At 38.2% G+C, this 23371-nt stretch overlaps 1 protein-coding gene across 1 annotated transcript in view; it reads right to left on the bottom strand.

Moving 5' to 3' along the window:
• ZFYVE28 (zinc finger FYVE-type containing 28) overlaps window positions 1–23371 on the bottom strand; it is a gene marked incomplete at its 5' end in the record, with an annotated part of 165069 nt that overhangs the window by 134098 nt on the left and 7600 nt on the right. The gene's annotated exons all lie outside the window — the stretch shown is intronic.

The following is a 23371-nucleotide window of genomic DNA, read 5'->3' as shown; positions in this document are numbered from 1 at the left end:
TCAGAAAACCTACTCCAGAAGCACACTGTACTACTAATTTAACTTATTCTTAGGTAAAAGAAAGAGGGCAATGCAATCAACTCCTATGAACATTACCCACTGGTTTTATTATCTTAGTTCGTGGATGGATTACGTTCTAGAATAAATAACTGCTTTAGCATTGGCACTAAATTCAGCCTAAATCATTACTGCTCCTACAACTAGAATTAACTATGGCAAAACCCAACCACTCAGAACAAGTCAATACAACCTGGGTAAAATAAGTACAAAATTCAGTACATGTTAAAATGAAAATTATACTACATTAACCTCAAGGAATATCTGTAACTACAGTTAAACTGTACAACTAACCCTCTTCAAGTTCAGTTCTTTACTTCTCTCTCAAAAAAAAATTATTTCCCCACACAACTGTTTGCCTTCCCAACTAATCCTATAATCATTCACAGTGATAAGATGGCCTTGAGAGAACAAACAACATACAACATTTGACTGCAGCATACCATTCAATAACTGTCTCAATCCTGCTTTGTCCTGAAACACTCAATAAGTGTTCTATTTTGCCTTTTGATGAAGTATGAAAAACAGGTTATTAACTCTAATATGTTAATACATAATTACAACTAACTCCTTTGAAAGCCATCATATTTTTTTAAAACAACAGAATATAATACTGAATGTGTCACATCATAACCTAAGACTAAAACACCACCACAGGAATCCGAGAGCACACCACACAACACTTCTTTCTCTGCTCTCCACTATTGGTACCAGGGCTTGACGGGAACACATTCTCTAAAGTTGCTGTTTCAAACCTGTGTCTACGGAGGGAAGAGACCACAAAGTTCAGCAGCTCTCAGCTTCTCAAGCTGTGCAGATCAACACAGTTTTGGTATGACTTTGCCAAACATACTCTCCAGCAGGCAGTGACACAGCAGCATGAAGAACATGGTGATGATGACCCTACTCACCATCTCCCTTCCTGGCTGTAGCTACAAGTGTGCAATGTGGTACTCGAGGTTCATGACAAACTATCCTTTATCATTCTCTCTTTTTTTTTTGCCATAGGTCTGTAGTTTGCATGCGTTTCTTTTTACACATTTCCTTTTTTCTTCTAAAAATTAAAGAAAACAACGCAGAAAGAACAAATTGTTTTCAGATTACATAAGTTTATGGGCACAGATATTCTGCCATTTCTAATCCTACTTAGGACAAGAAATCTGCTGAGCAAGGCACAGGGCTGGAAGCCAAGGAATCTACATTCTTTTCCTAGTGCTGTCACGCACTGAGGAAGCTTTAGCAATCACCTCCACGGCTCTGAATGAAATTATCTTTCCTTTAATTTTATTTTTTTCCTGGCAATGGTTAACATGTTGTCAACAGCTAAGTTCAAAAGACTTAAAATATTTAGCTAAGCACATCAGCAAATTCCTCCATAGAACACATCCTGCCCAAGCCCTCTCATTCCAGAAGGGATCTCTGGTGAGAGTTATGAAGTATGCTACAGGGTCAGAACACATCAGCAATCAGAGGTTCCAACTAGCTGGTGAGACATGACACCTCCTCCTCCAGCAACAGAGCAGACCAAAAATCACATCTCAAGCATCCCTGTCAGCACACGCAGAGAGTTTCCCAAAGGCACGGTCTCTCCCTGGAAAGCACAGCCTTCAGGAGCTGCAGAGGAACGCGTATCCCGGCTGCAACCAAGGGAAGTGGCGCCGGGGAGCAGTTGCACATCTTGGGCTTATGGGGTTTTGCAGAACGCAGCTAGCACTTGGCACCACACAGTCATACCCATGAAGAGCTTCCCATATCAAATGACAGCCTTGGCTGCAGATTCCTGGTTTGGGGAACAGTTTTCCTACCACATCACTTCTCACCAAGAGGACCAACTTTTACAAATGTGAGAAGAAAAAAGATCAGATATACTATAAATGACCAACATCAGGAAGTATTACATCTTTCCCCACACTCCCTTCATGTTGAGCCAAGCTGGAAGTGAGCAGAATAGTGTAGAAACCCATAAGCGTAAATGAAAATGTCTCAAAAATAGCACAACTGAAGTACAAGAAGTATCTGCTAACCAAGCAGTTATTTTCCTGAGTTTGGCCTTCAAAGGATGTTTCTAATGGATTGCCTAAAACAGGGAGAGTCAAGAGAAAGACAACAAGTTACCCAAAGGCATTACATCAGCAAACATAAGGTAAAGCACATTAAACTCTTGTAAGGACATTCCCTCCAGGAAGATCAACCTGAAAATCAAAGGAAGGCCATGATCTCCTCTGCAAGTGGGCATAACACACTTTAACTTACAGGCATTAATTTCTCATCTTTAGTTATTTGTATCAACTCTCCTGAATGTGACTGGATAAGCAATCCCTTAGACATACTAAATGGCATAAGGAGTAAGCACTAGCATCTCAAAAGACTACCTGATAATTGGCAAAACTATAGAAGATGTAAAAATACGGTACTTGAGCAAGTAGAAGCTTCAGCACTTTTTTCTTCTGGGAAGAACAGCAGCATCAAAAACCTCTGTAAGGGATAACGCAGCATCCTCCTCAAACACCTGCAAGCAGTGCACTGCTGGCTGGTAGCTACATGCAGGCTCTTTCTCTACTGGCTTTTGTTACATGTAATTCAGTAACTATCACCTTCCTCTCCCCCAGAATCTCCCGCCCCGTGCCCTTTGCAGAACTGCAAAAATGAAGATGAACTGATACAAGCCAGGCCTTCAGTGCACCGTATGGTGCATATTTTTAACAAAAACATTTAAAAACAAGTTTAACCATGGTCTCTTGGAGTACTCACAGGTTTAAGTTTTAGAAAACGTACTTGGACTCATGTATTTCCCTTTGGGCAGCAGAATTATGATGATTTTTTTTTTTTTTAACTAGTACAGAAGACTTACCATCTCTAGACTACTTGATTCAGTATTAACACATCAAAACTACAGCTTGCCTAAGGATAACACGGTTTCCTTGGCACTCTCAGCCTTAATAAGCCAGCTCACATTGGTTTCAAAATCAGTTTATCCCTGACAGTTCTACATCATCTTTAAGTAAGGATAACATAATTTCAGTGAGATGTCGTGCCATTCCCTTCATGTATTTGAAACATATCACACATTTTCAGGAAGTTAGATTCTAATAGAGCTGACCAAAACCAATCAGGTGAAAGCCACACTGAGATGCCCATTATCCTGACACTTGACATAGAGCGGAATAAACTAACGCACCTAAAAACTTCAAATAATAGGTTCCATTAAGCTGCAGGCAGCACTACAGTTATTTTGATTGTATGCTTTGGTGTACTTCAGAAATCACACAGAAATTTCACGTGATCTCAGCTGGTGCATTATCCACATGTTTTAATAAGCAAGAAAAGAGTTTACCAAAGTTAATTCAGCGATAACTGTTTTAAGGATAAAAACTAGAAGTGAAATATTAGTTACTGACTATCTGTAAAGAAAAAATATACCAACCTCATGCTACTCCTTGCTCCATGATGCCATCTCCACACACAAAACTCAGAATGGCAGGATTCTTTGAGGCTACCCTTGCAAACTCATTACATATGTCACCTTCCAACAGGCACAGAACGGCTCTACTTCTGTTCTGCTGATTCTAAGGTTTCTCTTGAGAAAGTCAAATTTGTCAAATGCTGCAAGCACAGAACATGCAGTGGCAGAAAAATTTGAAAGGTTCAAACCTTTGCAAGAAAACATTACATAGTGTCAAAACTTGTTTCAGAACTAAAAAAATTTTCCAAGCCTTTAAGCTAATGATGAAAAAAGCCAAAGATTCTGTCCACAACATGAAAGTGGTAGGTAATAGTTACTGCAAATGAATGACTGTTATCCTGCAAGGCTTGGGTTTAATCACTCAGTCACATTATGTGCTGGTTTGCAGCATGTTACTGATGAGAGCAGAAAGTTAGTACCAGGGCTGTCCATGAAGAATGGAGGTTCTCTACAGTTATTTCAAGTGATCTTTCGCAAATAGCACTCCTTTGAAGAACCATTCCCTGATTTAGTTTTATGAACTGATTAACCCCCAGCACAGACAACCCTCCAGGAGAGGATTTCACAGCACCAGCCCACCTTGCCCTATGAATGGCACTTCTGCTGCTCCCAGCTAAGTGAAGTTTAGTTTCTTGACTTAATTGCAAGATACAATTCCCTAGGTGTCAAATGAGACACCAACTCCACACTGAAGTTTTCTCTGCAACTGTGATCAGACTTCAAAATAGTTACCAACTATACTCTGCCAAAGCCAGCGACAATAGCTCTAACTCCTCAGAGTAGTCACACACAAGTGTTTTTTTTTAAATCATTGCTACGCTATAAATACAAGAAACTATGCATCAGCAAGATTGAAAAAGAACAAGATTAATATTAAAGTGATTTACATATAATGACAATTTTCCTATTTAGTCTGTTCTAAAAGCTTAATCTAAAAAAAATTTACAAAAACACACCTTTGAGCCACAAACCAAGCATGACAGCCAGGGTTACATTTGAATGAATTTCTTTTCTTTTTAAATAACCCAGAAAACTATTTCTCTCATAATCACTTTAAATCTTAACCTTTCCAGTTTTGAAACACTGCCCAGTTTCTGTTCTTCCATAAACAGTCTAAAAAGTATATTTGAGATTTTTTTAAAAAAAGGCAGACCCTCTTACAGATCAGTATCACTTTATATCACACAAGGACTTGGTCTGAAGACAGTATCAGTTCTTCCACCACTTCCATACTGCAAGTATCACTGCAAGGCAACTGCCATATAATTAAGGTTTTACGAATTATGCCAGAAGAATTTTAAGATGGGCAAGAAAAGGTAAGTTAGCATTTTCAAACTGAATTCCTATCAACAGCTTCAGACACCGTATTAAACAGTGTTATTGTAAATAGTAGAATACCAACTTAAATTTCTTGTTAGTGAATTACCACACAAGTTACAAAAAATTCTGAAAAACTAAATATGGTTATACAAAGTCAAATTATACAGTGGAGATAAATGAAGCCATTTGCCGATTTCTAGACAGGAAGACACATCAATACACTGAAATAGTTCATAGAATAGAATCATTTAGCTTGGAAAAGACCCTAAAGATCAAGTCCAACCCTTAATCTAGCACTGCCAAGTCCACCACTAAACCATGTCCTTAAGCATCACATCTTAATACCTCCAGGGATGGTGACTCAGCCACTACCCTGGACACCTTGACAACCCTTTCGGTGAAGAAATTTTTCCTAATATCCAATCTAAACCTCCTCTTGTGCAACTTGAGGCCGTTTCCTCTCACCCTATCACTTCTTACCTGGGAGAAGAGGCAGACACTCACCTCGCCACAACCTCCTTGCAGGTAGTTGTAGAGAGCGGTAAGGTCTCCCCTCAGCCTCCTCTTCTCCAGGCTAAACAACCCCAGTTCCCTCAGCTGCTCTTTTCAAGACTTGTGCTCCAGACCCTTCACCAGCTTCTCTGCCCTTCTTTGGGCACACAAAAATGCTGTCACATAAAACATTACAAATGCTTTAGTGAAATTATGTTAGAGTCCATATTTAATGTAATACTTGAAATTGTTCATAGAAGTTTAAGATTCAAAATAGCCCATGACTTATTTCGTAAAGCACTTTGCACTCTGGTCCCTTCTAACTTTTTACTATGTAGTCAATGATTTAACCACAGTAGTCTCACAGAGTTACTAGCTAGAACTTTAAAGAATAAATTGCATCTAAACACTCTGGCATTTTCCTTTAGTTAAAATATATTAAATGTTCAAAAAAAACCAAACTTAACACAATAGGAGATATAACTAGACAAAGTAATCTTCAAACCAGACATATTTACCATAGGCTTCTTGGCAGCCAAACTACCACAATAAGTCTACCATGAAGCTCTATTTTGTTCATGTATTCCTCATATTACCAAATAAAATAAATTTTAAAAAAAAACTACCTTCAGGATCTAAGAAGAAAATTGTCCAGAACACTGGAAAAAGTAGTCATAAATGTCTCTTAGCCACTTGCTTCCACTTCCCAGATAGGCACAGTATTCTGAATTTGATCGATTGCTTTAATTCCTCCCTTCCTCTCTCCTCACCTCATTTTGATTGGTATAATCCCTCCTTTGAAAGCATACAGTAACTTCGTAAATATAACTAAATTTGAACTTTCAGACTGCTCACTTTTGCCAATATAATTTCTAAATCTATCATCATTTTATCAGTTTTCCTGCATTAAAGTAAAAATCAACTATCCAGATTAAAATCAAAGAAAGAAAACACACCTTTTAAAAGTTAACTATTTAACTTGAACTTTTCCAAAATAATTATCTAGTAGAGCTTAAAAAGATCTGAAACTATTCTAGAAGATGGTCAGTCACACATGAGATTGTTCTGCTAAGCACAGGCTCAAACAGAAGCTCCATTAGGTGCTTTGAAATACAAATTCCCACAAGATGTTTCATGTGGCATACACAGCTCCCGTATACTCTGCCAAAAATATAGCCCATTACTAAATTACAACTAATTATCGTCTTCTGAATGTGCTCCACAAAGCACATGAAGATAATCTGACCTTAAATCCAGAAGAAAATGGAACAATGAATGAGAATATTGTAATCATTTTCTTCACTATCAGAAGTAAGACAGACATGCCTTTAAATAGATTGCAAGTGATTTTGACCCCCCAAAACAACTGCCTAAGCTGAAATTCAACCAATTTGAAGAATAATGGCTTTGGTAATACTGTGAACATTTTAAGTGGTTCCAATTTAATAACAAGATTTTTTTTTTGTGCAATACCAATCATCAACAGGTAGAAGATTTAATTACTAAAGCAAGGACAGAGAATACCAAAAACAACAGTCAGAAAGCATTAAGAAAAACATTGTGCCCACACGTCAAAACTGGTATTTATTTTTTCCTACTGAAACCTATTCTATGAAAAATTTTCATATCACTTTTACTCAGAGGTAGGATTCCCCCCCTATTCACTAGTACGTATTTCCAAAAGGCGAATCTTATTTCTGGGGTTATGTTGCTCAGAGACTTTTAGAACATGTCAAAGAGAAACCTCCAAACAACTCATCTAGTTTGGGTTTTTAGTAAACTATCTTGCCAAAAGTGCCTGGTCGTCATCCCTAGACACTAGTTAGTGATTTTGTGTGACTTGCCTACAAGTAGTGATATCTGTCACGAGTCCCAACACCAGTATGCAAAAATTTCTGGTTTCTAATGTAGAAATTCAGTAGTGTTTTAAACCCTGCCACAGCACTAGCTTTAGCTCTTTGCTAGAGAAAACAAAAGAGCATGAAAGACTGATGTTGAAGAATGCACTCTACCTTTAACAAGAACCTACAAATCCTTTCAATCCCTAAACCCATTACTTCAAACTATGTGGCAACTCTAATAGTTAGTTACCTATTATATGGAGAAGCTGTTGATACCACTCGTAGCATTTCCAGCTAGTTTTCAGAACTATTACCCACCTGTAGGTGCCAACAGCAACAAAAACCCATTCAGGAATTAACACAAAATAGGGCATATTTCAACAGTAGATGCTAATTGTCTAAACAACACAAGACTAAGTGTTTTTCCAGCAAAAAACCCACTGGCAATCAGTGGATAGAACCAAGCATTAGCAGCTTTTGCTTATTACATGTATTTCACATTGATAAATCTCACCCTGACCAAGTCACTTCTATGTGGCAAGACTGATGCATCCATTGTCTACAGTCACATTTCCTACAAGTTACACAGTGTCCATGTGCTTGAAAATTCCAGGCATACTGTGGTCCCTCAAACATCAGAAAGTAAGGTGCCATTTTGGTCATTTCTGATCTTGCACACCTTGTCAACAGCCAGCCTTCAACGCTGCACATGTATCAGGTCTCTGAATAACAGAGTCTTTGGGTTGGAAGGGACCTAAGGGAATCTAACCAGCTATAAAAATTTGTGCTGTTTATTCAAACAGACAGAAAAAAAACCTAGAAAAGACACATTTTATCTTTATGAGTACTCTTTATCTCCATCTGCTGCTCAGCTAAACACTTCAGAAAGAATTCCAGGAGAGATTAGCAGAAATCAGTTTCATTGTAAGTTCAGACATTTATGACCTTAATTTACCCAATTCTTTTGTGCAGTTTAAGCAATGCAGTTAACAGATTATCAGTCATTAGGTTATGCTGCTTATTCAAGTCTCACCCACAATCATCTCTATACCTGGGGATGAATAATATTAAAACGTAAAAAGAAAATACACCAAACCTGGTAAAGCCTCAAAGGCAACAGAAGAAATCTGTATCTAGTTCCCTGCAGTCTTCGCTACCTGTACCAATTCCAGGCAAAAACAACTTCATACAGAGATTCACTTATCAAGTTGCTGGAAACATTTCAAATAAAAAAAATCCCAACCCCTGACACACATTTGACTGATTTTCAGTGAAGTTATTGTTTTAAAACTCTATGTTTGATCTATAGTGCCAAGTAACAGACTTCTGCTAAAATACTAATGCAACATTCAAGTTTCTACCTGCTGTATCATGCTTGCATTAAAAATACAAGCCTATATTAAATATTAAAAATAAAGCCTACTAAAATCTGCACTCTAACATGCGAAATCATAAGAAACATAAGATTGGAAAAAGTGATTTAAGATTACATTTTCAGCTATGTTTCCAGAAGTTACCTGGTTTCCTTGCATTAAAGGGCATGTTTGGATGTATATAAATTCTTTCAGTAATTCTTATAAGTGAAAATCTGTGTTAAAATTGACATGTTGCAACTAGAAAGCATTGTTGCAATTTAATATAAAGAAACAGAACATGCAAATTATTTAAGTAAACTTGTTAGACATTTACATGTCCTACTTTTACAAGTTATGGAGGTTTCTTTCTATAGAAATTTGTTCAGACAACTGGAGATGGGCAACAGTGCTCTTCAGCTAGCAACTACATTACCACAGGTAGCGAGGAAACAATTAGAACTTTTGACTAAAAGTGTTATTACTTGCTGAACTAACAAGTCACATAAGGGACAGAAAAGCTCATTCACAGGTCAAGGAGAACACACAATTGGGTTTTATTTCTTTAAGACAGAACACATGAACTAGCACGTCTACATCCAAATACAGGAAAAGATAAGTTACTACTGTAAACACATCTCCAGACATTATGTTCTGTTACTGATCTTTTCCTACTCACGCTGGAGAAAGTTTGGTCAGAAAAAGAAAACCCAAACCCCAACATCTATGTCTCAAATCTTAGCCCAGGTAATACCTTCCAAAAGCAGGGTATCAAGTTTTACCTCCAGTAAAGGGAATGACACAGTTCCCTTTGGCTTGGAAGGAGACCAGGATTTCACTCTGAATAAAAATGTATTTTTTCAACTGTTTAGCACAATTCAGTGCTAATCTAGTGCTAAACTAGGGCAAATCTAGTCTTGTTGGAAGAAAGGAATAGGCCATGATTCCTAAAGAAATTGAATTTATTAAGAAGGGCTGATCTGCTCATTTGAAAGCAGTTCAAGAAAAAAAAAAATCAAACTCATGAACACGGTAGATAAAAGATATGCCTAAAGCAAAAGACAGAAGTACATTTTACCCTAAATTTATTGAAGGGAAAAGCAGAAGTGAAGCAACACCCACAGGTATTCCAATTTGGGATTAGTACTCTATCATCAGACTAATTCAGATCTAAGAGGCAAACTTCTACCTTTTTCATATGACAAATTGAGAGCTCTGCCTTACCATACTATTAATTCACGCTGTAACTCAAGTTTCGTGCCCCATTCTCGTAAGACTTTTTGCTCGAGTTCAGCAATTCTTTAGAAAAAGCTGCTAGAAATATCAGTTAAAATTCAAACATTGCTGATATTCAAAAGAGCAAAACAATGGGGATACAGCAAGGGCTAATTTAGCCACTTTGCATAATTTCAGTTATTCCCCAGGGTGGCTACTTTACTTCAAGGTATACAAGTTAAGTACATCAATGCAAAGAACGGTAAAATACTGAAACGAAGAAAACTTCAGGTCACACTGTTTTTAGGAAAAGGCCTAAATTGTGCAGGAGTCTTGAGCTGGCCATGTGTAAAAGTGCATTTTATGTGACATTCATCTACACAGATGATGATCAAAAAGGTAAGTGCGATAGATTGGTAGATGCTTGCTAGCTTTAGCCAAACCAGCGCAGGCAATGGAAATGAAGATATTGAGGACTAGAAAGCCCAGGAAAAGCCAAACAAAATCCTGGTAACTACTTTATAGCATGAATATTGAGTTGATGTAGGTTAATGTAAGCCACACTACAATGATCCCTTTACTTTGCTGAGAGCTCCGAGAGATGACAATCGAGACCATGCTGAATGGGGCCTGACAACCCTATCTTTCTCAAAGAAGTTACTTTAGCTAGTTCCTGGAATTAAGAAGAATCTGTCACAAACCTTTTTAATTTAATTATGGAGCAGCTAATTCTCAAAACCATTTCCAGGCATATGAACACAAAGAAAATCACCAGGAATAGTCAACATGAATTCACCAAGGGCAAGTCATGCCTGAGCAACTTGATTAATTCCTACAATCAAGTGACTGGCCTGGTTGACAAGGGGAGAGCAGTGGATATTGTCTACCTGGACTTCAGTAAGGTCTTTGACACTGTCTCCCATAAGATCCTCATAAACAAGCTGTTGATGTATGGTCTGGATGAGCAGACAGTGAGGTGAACTGGAAATTGGCTGAGCAGCCAGGTCCTGGGGGTGATGATCAGTAGCACACTCTACTCAGAGGCCAGGAACTAGTGGTGCACTCCAGAGGTCAGTACTGGGTCCAGTTCTATCTAACATCTTCATTAATGATCTGGATGATGGAGCAGAGTGTACTGTCAGCAAGTTTGCTGATGACACAAAACTGCAAGCTGTGGCTGATACACCAGGGAGTCATGGTGCCACCCACAGAAAAGGACCTGGGGGTCCTCGTGGACAACAAGTTGAACTTAAGACGGCAATGTGCCCTTGCAGCAAAGGTGGCAAATGGTAGCCTGGGCTGCATTAGACAAAGCATCGCTAGCAGGTCAAGGAAGGTCATACCCTCCTCTACTCAGCACTGGTGAGGCCACACCTGGAGTACTGCATCCAGTTCTGCGCTCCCCAGTACAAGAGAGACACGGACAGACTGGAAAGAGACCAACAAAGGGCCACAAAGATGGTGAAGGGACTGGAGCATCTCTTCTGTAAGAGAAGGCTGAGAGAGCTGGAACTGTTCAGCCTGGAGAAGAGAAGGCTCAGGAGGGTCTCATCAATGTCTATAAATACCTGAAGGAAAGGATCATAGAAGATGGAACCAGGCTCTTTCCAGCAGTGCCCAGTGGCAGGGCCAGAGGCAATGGGCACAAACTGAAACACAGCAAGTTCCCTCTGAACATCGGGAAACTTTTTATTTTTACTGTGAAGGTAAATAAGCACTGGCACAGGTTGCCCAGGGACTTTGTGAAGTCTCCATCCTTGGAGATACTCAAAAGCCATCTGGACATGGTCCTGGGCAATCGGCTCTAGATGGCTCTGCTTGATCAGGGGGATTGGACTAGATGACCTCCAGAGGTCCCTTCCAACCTCAACCATCCTGTGATTCTGTAGTTCAGGTAAGAAGCTATGCAGAGACAGAAAACAAAGATAATCCTTTCTCAAACTTCCTCTGCAGATTTAACAAAATTATACCCAATACCTGCAAAATTAAATGCCAAAGTGTATTGTTAAGTATTATGTTTAAAATACATTATTCCCAAACTGGAAAGTTGTTTTCTTCCAACCATCCAACTAAACCAACAAGTTACCTTAAAACAGATGCAGTGTTTTCCAGTCCTCAAACAACAAATAAGCCATAAAAAGTGTAAATTTTCTGAGAAAGTAATTGAATTTTACCTTAAGGCAGTCGCTACCATTAACAGCATTCTGGCACCAACAAAAATTCCACTTACAAAAGCTGTACGAAAGCACTCAAACAAACCAAGTTGTGGTACATCTTACTAAAAAAAGCTCTTTTAACAAATCTTTTCTTTTTATTCTTGGAAGCCATAATACCTTTAAAACAAAGATTCAGGGTAACTGATGCAGTTCTCATGGATAAAAGGAAGAAATCAGAAGAGAAAAACAGACTAAAATTAACATGATCAGTATTGTGAATGTCCTCCAATGTCTTTCAGGCTTATTTGAATTTTTTCTAACAGAAGAACATGACTTTAGGAAAGTTCAGAAACTGGAAGAATCCTATATAGCATACACAAGCTCTTAACTGATTGCCATGATTCATTTCCATTCCCCAATAACTCTAAATTTTTAAATAAAATAATTATTTTATGTGCAAAACCCAAAAGTACCTCTTATGGAAAAAACAGTAGTACTTCAAATGCTGAGAGCAGATTCCTCAGCTCACTTCAGGAATTCCAAGGGGAGTATTCACAGAAGCTAGACTTGCAGGAACGTGACTTGCCCTGCTCGGGAGTCAGAAGAGAGAACAGGAGAGAAAAGCTCTTCTAGGTGGCAAGTCACACTAAAAACCAACTACAGATGCTACAGACTGTCTCCTGCAGAAGTGTCTTTCACTTCCTTGAAGGTTTCACTAACCTTCACTAGGCTGAGGTTAGCCTTTGAAAAGCTTTGCAATACCTCTTCCCTTAGGAAAAGTGAGCCACATTCCTCCCTCCCTGCAACTTTTGTAAAGCCTACATAACTGCAAATACTTCAGTTTGTTTTCAAAGGTAAAAAGACAGAAAAAGTCAATATAGTTTTGTTCTAAAGCTTGCTGGGTTTAGAAAATAAGGCTGTTCAAGGTGTGCTCTATGGCAGCAGCACACAGACATAAAACAGGAGACCTGCAGAGGCAGCAGCAGCCCTGCCCCAGGCCCTCCTTGCATGCAAACATCTCTAAAGGAACTACCTGCAAAAAGGCCAAATTCTTATATTCCTTCATCATCAGCTTAGAGTACCTTCCGGAAACCTCTACTACAGTAATACATAAGAATAAACAGCTCCACTCTGGACTTCAGTTACTTATGTTATAGAAAGCAAGCCATAACTTACTCTTCGGGGAAAACTTTCACTTTAGAAAGTTTTCTAAAAATAGTCTAAAGCCTATGCAACTTCTCATGAAAAGGAAACCTTTCAGGATGCTGCAAATAGATACTTAGAAGCCAAAGCAGACCACAAACTAAATCAGCAAATGCAGCTATATATACTTGAATAAGTATCCAATGTCAAAGCTTCTGCTTAAAAAAAGCTATTTTCCCAGAATAATTCCCCCCCCAAAACTGATGATTCTTCACACTCATTATAAAAAAGAAAAACCAAAAAAACCTACACACAAGCCCCACACCATGCACCCACATATAAACGTGGAAAGACGACCTAGAATGAAACAGAACTGACACTTTGGCAAGATATATGGTCCGATAATCAAGTATCAGTCACTGAATATGAAACATCTGTCAAAAGCTGTCCTTCCTCAATAAAGGATCTGAAAAAAAAAAATTGGCCTTTTGATTTTCTGACTTTTTTAAAATAAAGAAAAAATACATTAATTTTACTGCCTCATTCAATAGCTTTGGTTACATCATGTGTATTTAGGGTCTCTCTCAAATCTTCATTCATCTGCTTTTGGCCTGAGGCCATTTCATTCAATATGGAAGAATGCAAAGGTTTTAATTATGCTTTATAAGAAGTTCATGAACCCATAGGCTTGGAAATGTTCATTTCTCCAATATTACAACATCAGACTATTAGCAAGATACCTCTAAGGAGAAATGTAAAGTCCTGAAAAAGGTGCATTCCTGGTACTGAAATAAGACACATATCAAATAAATTGTTAAAAACTAAATATTATTCATATCAGTAGTACCAAATAAAATTCCCCTTAGCATACTTAAGGAACGAGCCAAAGGCGACCTCCTGGAAGAGTAGAGAACGCTAGGAGGACCAAGAACAGAAGTAAAAAAAACCCCACACCCTATTTTATTGAGATGAGGACACAAGAATGATTCAGAGCAGCTTAGAAATATGGGGGGGAACACGTAAAGCAAAAATTTATAAGCTTGGAAGGGACAATAAGTTAATGAACTACTGACATTATTTTCTTCCATTAAGGACAGAAGTCAGTTCAACTTCCTCCTTCTACCAGAAGGCTGGTCTAGTGAAGACAGAAGAACATCTTTACCTCACTAAAACTCTTGACATTGATCCATGTGACATTCTTATTAACAAACCAAAAGAACACAATCTAGATAAAATTGCCGAGATAAAGACTGTTTAACTACTTGTGTAACTTTAAAGTATACACTATTTGCTGTTAAAATCTGAGCATGTTTCAAGTGCTGCCATGGGCCTGGTTCTGTACAACTTCAAAAAATGAAGCATGGATATAGCCCACTTATATGTGAATTGCATTAAGGCATGAAAAATGCTTTGGAAAGCAGGAAAAGTATTTACATTTGAATAAACAATTTCACTGATGAGCATTAATGACTTGCTGTTGCCAAAAGAGTAATCCCATTTCTCTGAATCCTCCTCCACCATTCCTGCATACCAACTACAGCTCATCTGGCCTTTCACTGTCAAACTGATTTAATCAGCAAATCTGGGGGGAAAAAAAAAGCTTTCCAAGAGGCAGGGAGGAGTGTGGAGGTCAGTTCAGTTCTCCTTACACACCTCCAATCTGTTTTCTTCTACTCTGAGTCAGCTCAGCAAGGGCTCAAATAAATGCCAAAGTCAAAGCCGGGGAAGCAGTGGGAACAAGGCAGAAGGTGAGAAGTGGTCACAGTGTGCTGTCAGATTCGGTCAAACACATCATCACATCAAATTCACAGTCTTAACAGACACAATCCAAAAAAATAGGATGACACTCCACAAAATTGCAAAGTGGAAAGTATTCATGAAGACCATGTTCTAATGGATGAGGAATGCAAAGAAGGATCAGCTAAATACAACATATAATCAGCCGAAGGTAAGTCAATGTCATAACACCAGTAAAAACAACATCTCATGTAAGCTACCACAGATGTGCATTCTAGTCCACACCACACTCTTGCTTAGTTGTAGATCTTCTATAAAGCTTGATAGGCAGGGCTTCATTTCAAACTAGAGAAGGAGCAGAAAACAAACAAGAATAGGTGGTTTCAAAAAACACAGCCTAGAAAAGTTTTTTTTTTTTTAAAAAAGAGCACTCATTTAGGGCAGGGAGGTGGAAAAAAACCCCAAAATCACACAAAAAACACAAACACTGCCATTTTGGTATGGAAAAAGTTCAGAAATAGATTTCTTTTCCATGTCTCTTTGGGATTAAGAGCAGAAAAAAACCTAGATTAATTCACAGACAAAAGTGATTGGCATTGAGATTTGGAAGGGAACTAATTGTGAAGGAAGAGCAATAGATTGTCCAAAGAGATATGGAAAACCATTTTTGCCAAATTTGACGAATAGGCCAGCAATGAGCCTTTATACCAAAGAAGGCCCACAGCATCCTGGGTTGCATTAGGTAGAGAATTGCCAGTGCATCGATGGAAGTGATCCTTACTTTCTAGTCAGGACTGGCGAGACATGTGGAATGCTGGGTCCAGTTCTGGACTTCCCAGTACAAGACAGGCATGAACATAATGGAGAGAGTCCAAAGGGCCACAAAGATTCACACCTTGGAACATTCATCATACTAAGTCAGAGCTGGGACTGTTCAGCCTGGAGAAGTGAAGACAGAGTGGATCTTGTCAAGGTGTATAATTATCTGATGGGAGGGTGGAAAGAAGACTGAGACAGACCTGTCTTAGTGATATCCAACGAGAGCAAAAGAAGTAGCAGATACAAACTAAAATACAGGAAATTCCATCTCAACATCAGGAAACACTTTTCCAGTGTAAGGGAGACTGAACACTGGCACAGGTTGCCCAGAGGCTGTGGAGTCTCCATCCTTGCAGACATTCAAAACCTGACTAGACATTCCTGAGAAGCCAGGATGGACTAAACAGTTTCCACAGACCGCTTCCAACCTCAGCCTTTCTACAATTCTGTGATTTTTGCACAGCTGCAAATCCATGTATGATGTACAGAAAGCTATGATATAATAGCATCACCCAAAGCCAGACAATTATACACAGCAGAGAAAATTCCCATGTGCTTCATTAATTGTCATTACTTATCATTACAGGATTCTGAACAAATCGTTTAAAGATATTGAAGAAACACAGAAGGCTTGACATGATCCTGGTATATACACAGTGTCATTGATTTAATAAGACACTACAGAAAAAGATTAAATTACTGTTGTATGTTAAGAACAGCATTCACCTATGAAAACAAATCACAAGTTGTTCCTGGCTCAGCTGTGCAGACTTGAATGCCTTACAACACATTATTCTGCAACCTAGTGTGGCTCAAATTAAGGAAGGTCAGGCTGTTCAACAGCAGATTAGAAGAAACCCAGATGTTTGCAAAAAGCCCATAGCACTGGAAATATACTTGGCCACACGCTTTTCCAACCTGACCTGAATCAATGTCCCAGCATGACACCAGTGATTAGTCTGTTGCTGAACATGGAGCTCTCAAATGACTCATAGGTTACAAAATCCTGGAAGCTTGTGATCATAAGGCAGTAAACTGGCAGTCCAAAAGGGGACTACTTAAGCCTTCCTCCCCACTTTATTAAATATATAAATAATAAATAGAAAAACAAATAATAATTATAAATAATTATAATCTGCCCATCATACAGAACTAATTCTCACACAATTCCTGTTAGACATGCTATTCTTTACTTTTCAGCCTGAACTTCACTGAGCCTACAGCAAGTGCTGAGAGTTTTCTTTCCAGGGGAGGTACAGTAGGAAAATAGACACAAAAGGTCTACAACATGCTAAGTAATTATTTTACCTAAGGATCTACCACTGTACTTTGATGGGTCTGTAGAGCAGTATAAAGCACCTGGATACTTAATTTTCCTTTTTGGATATTCATACCACTAATCTATCACCAGAAACGTACAAACCTCATTTAAATATTACGAGGCTGCAGAGGGTGCTCCAACACTACTTAGAGACAGTTCAATCCCCACATTCCTCTGCAAATCACCCATTGATTTTTCAGAAGTAATTAGAATTTGGAAAAAATTTTGAAGGCAGGTTAAGATTAGACTTCCCCTAACACCTTGCTTTATCCAGACAGAAAGATGATGAGAATCAAAAAAATTCTTTTTCCCCACATCACCAGAAGGTGTTCTGAGTGGGAATAACATCTAGAAAGGCAGCATTTCTCCATAACATTATCTTCTTCCTGCACCTAAGATACAAACACCTAATTGCTCCACATGGATCTAATGGACTGCAGAGTGGGGAAGGCAGGCACGTAGACTTGGAAACACGTATCATCAAACATATTGCTCCTAAGTTCCTTAAGCAAATAACGTCCCTAGAAGAAAATTCTGCTACTTTTAGAGTACCTCCTCAAAAACAGCAAAGCTTTTAGCTCTTTTTCTGATCACCCAATACCACTATAACGCGCCCTCAGTGCAGAATGAAGTGGCTTGTGCAGATAGTGCTTTACTCTTGCGGGGCGGGGTGCAGGAATCCACAAAATAAGAGAGTACCTCTATTTTTGTATCCCAGATCTTATTTTTTTATTTAGCACTGCAGAAGTTTTATTTGCTACTTTTCAAGTAAGCAAAGTGCAGATTAAAACACACACAAAAAAGTCTTATTTTGGCTAAAATTAAATTTAACAAGGATTTGTACTTATTCCCTTTCTTTTACAGTTTTTTCAATCTCATCCCAGTAAGCACACAATGGAAAGTGTTACATTATCTGACAATACTGCCATTTAAATATATTAATTCTGAGCCAGCTGATGAACATTAAATAAAGACTTTTAAAGGCTTTGAAATTTATTTTTTTTTAAATGTTGAAATAGTGTAATTAGCTGATCCTTCATTTTACCGGCTCAAAGCCCCAAATTAGCAAGTTCTAGGTTTGACAATTCATATAATGAACTTGAAACAGAACAGATATGCCAAAAACACAATAGAGTATTAACCAAATGCTTTAGTACCTTCACAAATTTTTTTTGAAAAAACAGCTAGCTCAAAGCATAAAGTACTTCAAGAACCTGAAAACCCTGCCCTTTCATAGCTCACTGTCTTGCCTCACTACCTCTACAGAGTTTTGCTTCCAGCAAATTGTCTGTGCCTTTGTCACTGTAAGCTTACTTGCATTAACATTTTATACATGTTCTGCACCTTAATGTCACCTAAAAATAACTCTGGGTGAGCCTGTTTTACGGTAAAGAATTGAATCAGGAGTGCAACTCCTAGTCCCCATGTGACTTCACCAGGGTTTCAGACTGTTCTCTGCATTACAGGAATCAACATCTTTCATACAAAAAGAAAGAGCAATAGAATAGGTGCATTTTGGATTAGGGTTTCATTTTACCATTATTTCTATTATGAATATAGCATAAGAAACAAGCACTAACGACACTGAAGATGCAGCTCCATAGTTAGTACAAGGTAATAGGAAGACCATGCTGCCACTAAAAGAGGAGTTCGTGCTACCCCTCTCCTCGATTAAGCTGACAACTAACTCTACAAAATTATACAAAACAAGGTAAATAAGTTTCCACCTGTGTCAGAAAGCTGAGCCAACGCACAACATGCCCACACAATTGCCAGTACTAGAATCACAGAATCATTAAGGTTGGAAAAGACCTCCAAGATCATCAAGAACAAGCACTTAACTCCTTATTAACAGCAAGGAGTTAAGACAGAAGCACATGGCCATAAGCTGAAGCACCAGCAGCACCTCTGCACTTCCGTTACTCTTGGTCGACTTAAAATTCACAAGGGGCGCGCACAAAGATTCTTGATAGGAGCCCTGTACTGTGAGCACTGGGGAAAAGGAATGCGTCTCCCTTTGCTCTGAAGGGATCACTACTGCACTAATACATTTGACCGTATCTTACAGTACTTCAGGGAAGATTTAGGTCATTATAATAACAAGTTGCCTAATAAGCAGTAAAAGAAGCGAGTCATAGCAGTATACAGTAACAGAGTTAAGTAATCAAGCTTTTGACACGGGGTAACGATAAGGCAGACTCACATTGTATCAGAAGAGTTTGCAGTGAACAGCTTCAAAGGTAAAGTTTAGTCATTGCTGACAAAACCTTTATCCAACGCTGCAAAACCTATATACATCACAGATGCCAGCATTTGAGACACTTGTAATTTCCTACTTCATGAGGCACTTATCACATCAACTTTTTTTTTTTTTTACACAAACAAAAAAAGTGACATCTCTAAGCAAAATACCCCACCCCAATGAAATCAATTTTCTGTACTTTGCACTTAGGACTCACAGACTGATATTTACTTGGAAGATACACTCCCCCCTCCAAATTACAGAAGCATTTCAGTAGAAGAAAACCTTTTTTCCAGCTCCAGAATCTTTGCATGTCAACATACACCAGTGATTTTACCACAAGGGGGAGATGAGGAAGACAGACAGAACTGATTGGAGGCATGGTTAGTGAGGCATTGGTTTAAACACGACTAATTAACAGTTGAAAATCACCATTACCTATCTTCCATATGTTCTCATTTGCACACAAGAGTTGGACAGTGAATCTTAACATATGGCAACATGTAAGTTGCACTCCAATCTTTGAATAGCAAAGTGCATACAATCTGGTCTGCTGCTTCAGCTGTAAAATGTTATTGCAGTGTAACCTAAAAGGAAAAATAATCTCATACAAAGTAGTGGACAGGGAAAAATAGCTAATGAGGAATAAAAGGGCTAAGAAACCCCCAAATTAAGCTTATCTGGCTAGTTTGGCCATTGGCTTACATTTAAGGGCACTAAATAACCTCATCTCACCTTCATGCCTCGGTCCCCCATTTGAAAGCTAGGGAGAATGACTATTTGTATTTGAAAGACACACAGATGATACACAAGTTTTGCACCACACACAACACACATGCACACAGAGAGAGAGAGAGATACAGACACAAAGAGAAATAACTATAAAAAGAGCTGGAACCAACCTCACAGTATTTCATTGCGTGACCTGACTGATAACAAATTACTCTGGGCTTAAGCAAAAATTGTGCTTAGCTTGCTTACCTTAAAACTAATGTTTCCAGGAGAAAGTGTGTCACCTATTAACTCTTCAGGAGCACTCATGAAGTATTATTTATGATAGTCTTACACAGTTTATCTTTTTTCAACAAGCAGGAATTAAGATCTATCAGAGACATTTTTTTCTAAACTAATAAAAAGCTTATTAAGCACCAGTCAAGTCAGCTGAATTTAAACAATTTGCCTCTTTGTTTCATGTAGGAAACAAAAGGAACTAGGCACCTTCAGTTCACCTACATTTGTTTGTTGACATCAGAACAATACATTATATGTATGTGTATATATAGATTGATACACATATTACATCAAGAAATTAACATTTTTAATGTACAGTAAAAAATTCTTTTAATTTCTTATACTGAAAAACATGTCATAGCTTTTTTAAAAAGTTACATCCCAGTTCCATATCTAAAAATACTTTAAAATTCAGAGGTATGAGTTATTTTAACATTAATTTACTGGTTTCTTGTTACGAACTATACACAGCACTGTCTACTATGGAAGTGCCAAATAGTAACTCTCAAAGTTCAATAGGGAAAGAAGAAATCAACTGAAAAAAAATAGATACAACCCAAGGCTAAGGCCTTCTTAAAGAAACTCATTATCAAAGGAGATACTGTGGCCAATTAATTCAGAAAACATACCTTTAAAAATAACTGGACAAAAAAATTAAAGTGTCCAGGGAACAAATATATGCTCTGAAATAAAGATAAATGCCCAATAACAAGCCTTGCTTCCTTGCCTCTTCTAGCAAGAGAAGTGGAAAAGAGAGCCTACTGCCTTTCTACTTCCATACCTGTCTTCCTCCTGTCACCAGTACTATCCAGTATAGTATTTGTCAAGTATCCTGATTGAAATCAAGAGGGAAAAAAATTTGTAGCAAGTCTGCAATTATGTACAAAACCCCCCAAAAATTCTAGGGGGGAAGTAATGTCTTTGTTAGGGAAAGAGAAGCCATCGCAAACAGTGAACAAAACTTTTCAACATAGAGAGGTATGATATAGGCTAAGGGAAAAAAAAAAAAACACAAAACCCAACAATAATAAAAAACCCACAAACAAAACCCCATTAAATCAAAAGCCAGTCTTACTGAAATGGAGAACATTTGCTCTGGATATAATTTATCTTCCTCAAATATATGCAATCAGCTGCTTAGACCAAACGAGTAGGAAAAAAAGTACCATAAAACTACAATCAACACCCTTCCATAAAATGCCTCCAAAACACCCCCATGCTACCTGAAATCAGTCTCCAACATGAACACATCAGTTCTGAACAAAATGCTCAATAATCACTTCAATATAAAGAAGATTAGACAAATTAACAATTATAACAGTGAACACCTGTCAATAAACAAACAATATGCACATTTTAATATAAAGCACATCAAATAACCTGCCCTCTTCCAATTATTTGCTGGTGATCATGACATAACATTCTTACGCTGAATTTTATACAAAAATTTTAAGATAGCTATGAGGTGCACAGGAAGATCATTCCTTGAAAGTACCTTGAAAGAACCCACTGCTACCTGTAAGTCTTCAGAACAGACCTCCAGATTTGGCCAAACTCACCACCAGAAGCATACATATCAAATGGAAACAAAACTCCCAGAAAAATCCATGTGAAACTTTCTAGTACCTCTTTAAAATCAGCCAACGGAGCCTATGCTCCAAGAATGCAATACATTTCATCTATGGCACCACACGTCCTCACAGGATCTACACTCATGTAACTACACCATCATGTGTTCAAGGATGAACATGGATCAGCCATCACTAAGGGACACAGAAAAACCTAGTCACTATTTCCACTTCATCTCTTATGTCTCAGTGAGGACAGGCAACATTTCTTAAAACACAAAGCAAAATAAATCATGGGTTCAAGATGAAATTTGTTTGACAGCCCTTAACATTTTTTCCTACTCCTTACATTTTATCAACTCTTCCTTATTCCTGAAGGACTTTCATCCATCTTGCACCACAACATGACATCATTTCAATTGCGTCAAGGTATTTTTGTAAGGCTGTCAACTACATCAGGTATACTGGTCCAGCTTTGTAAAAAATACTTAAAAAAATAAATATGTTCACCAGTGCAGACACTCTTGATACATGAATCTTGAAAATAAAGTAAAAGCAGACAGTGCTTTGAGAGGATTTGGAGGTTTTTAGAGGAAGCATGTTCTTATTTGTATGGTAAGAGCACACAAAACTCCAGCAACTGGACTAATACAGCAAGGTGAAATTTCTGCCAGGAGAATGGTGCTTACAGAAGGAGAATTAGAGAAAAAGGCACCGATATGAGTGCCCATACCGTTCCTAAAAAAAGATTCCTAGATGACAAACATGCAAGACCCCTTTTATGCTCAGCTCCTTTAATGGGAGGATACAATAACCTCAATAAACTGGGTTTTTGAACATCTGATGAACTTCAGAATTTCAGTCAGGAAACATTTCCTACATTAAAAGGTTTACAAAGGAAGGTGAAAATTAGAAGAATGCAAAGCAGAAATGCAGAACACCCTGAGCATCCGGTTAGTTTAGCTACAACCACCTATAATTCTTAGAGATCAAAGTGCCAGTCAATGGCAGGAATTAACACATTCCAGCATAAACATCACCCCAATTTAAATTAACCTGTGTCTCATTTGAAAATAAAGAGCAGGCATTTTGAAAGAGTAGAAGAGTAATCCTCCTTTTTTTCCTCTCTCAAACTATTTTTCTTACATTTTTATCCCAAGCATTTTCTTCACCCCTATCCTTTTCACTTGTCTCCCTTTCAGTGTCCTTTTCCCCAGTTGCCTTCCTTTCATTCACCCAGTGTGGTGTACAGGGAACCAACCTGATGCTCACTCTTACTTCACTCATTCTGAACAGCTATCAAGTATGGATGAAGGCCCTGTGAGAGAAAAGAAAAATGAGTTTATGTCCTATAAAGAGCCAAGTAGAGGTAGTCCCTACACGACGCTTTCAGAGGTCAGCAGTCCTTGCTGTAGATTGTTAGGCACTTTAACAGCCTCACTGCAGAATCCTATTTCCTTTCATAACTCGGTTCCTGTCGATGAGCTTTTTAAGGCACCTTACTCCTAAACAGGATCAAAAGCAATAATACTACAGGGAGTAGAGGATGGTGAATGTAGAGGAACTGGAGTAAGAACCACCATCAATAGAATCAGAAAGATCAAGAAAAATTGCCAGGCTAGAAGCCTGAGGAA

This window comes from Phaethon aethereus (assembly GCF_964289735.1).
Source record: "Phaethon aethereus genome assembly, chromosome: 4".
Classification (NCBI taxonomy): Eukaryota; Metazoa; Chordata; class Aves; order Phaethontiformes; family Phaethontidae; genus Phaethon; species Phaethon aethereus.
Note: the sequence above shows the minus strand (reverse complement) of the source record. Positions and strands in the feature narration are given on the sequence as shown.